This window comes from Pteropus vampyrus, unplaced genomic scaffold (assembly GCF_000151845.1).
Source record: "Pteropus vampyrus isolate Shadow unplaced genomic scaffold, Pvam_2.0 Scaffold5, whole genome shotgun sequence".
In the NCBI taxonomy this organism is placed as follows: Eukaryota; Metazoa; Chordata; class Mammalia; order Chiroptera; family Pteropodidae; genus Pteropus; species Pteropus vampyrus.
Window position 1 is genome coordinate 14249064 of NW_011888786.1, and position 1057 is coordinate 14250120.

Below are 1057 nucleotides of genomic sequence, written 5' to 3' on the forward strand. Positions count from 1 at the left end.
ATTAACTCTTATTTAATATGAGCACATGCATAATGTAAATGGAATAAATTACTAGTCATTAAAACTCAAATATTTCTAATTATTTATTCAATAAAATATTAAGATTAAAAAATTATTTTATATAAGCACTTAGAAAGTTTTAATCTGAGACCCACTATTTGTAAATCATTGCCGACATTAGTCAGCTGGTTCATTGCAGGCCTCATTGTGTGACTAAACAAAGCTTACCGTATCTAGGATTTCCAAAGAAGATAGAGTTTACTTGCTACTTGTCTGATTTTAATGCAATAACAGAAAACTTTATTTGGGTGCAGTAAAACAACCTATTATTTATTATAATGAATAAACCGTCGTGCATGTCTACATGAGAGAGGCAGAATTATAAAGCAAATAAAATCATGATCTCATGAGTAAGAGTACCTGGGTTCAAGACGTACTTTGCCATTTCCTGAATAACTGTGAACAAAATTACTTCATTTGTCAGAGGCTCATCCCTGTAAATTGTGGATGATAATAATAGCATTCTTTTGATGGTCTTTGCATTTGTCTACCTGGTATGTCATAACAATATCATAGACTGGGTGGCTTAAACACAGAAATTTATTTTCTCACAGTTCTGGAGGCTGGAAATCCAAGATCAAGGTGCCAGCTGATCCAGTTTCTTGTGAGTTTTGTCTTTCTGGTTTACAGATGGCTGCCTTCTTGCTGTGTCCTAACATGGCCTTTCCTCCATGAACCCACACTCCTGGTGCCTCTGACTCTTCTTATAAGTCCTATTGGGGTTCGGGTCTCATTCTTATAACTTCTTTTTAACCCTAATTATTTCCTAATATGCCATATCTCCAAATAGTGTCACAATAGGGGTTAGAGCTACAACTAGTATATTTTAGGGAAGTATAATTAATTCCATAATAGTGCTGTTATAATGGTGAAATGTTTTTCTGCATGAAAAGTGCTTACTACAGAGTAAAAACTCAAAAGTGTGAACTGTCATGTTTTAATGTTATCACCTAGGAATAAACTCGATCAATCTGATCTGGAAACATTACCTGATAGA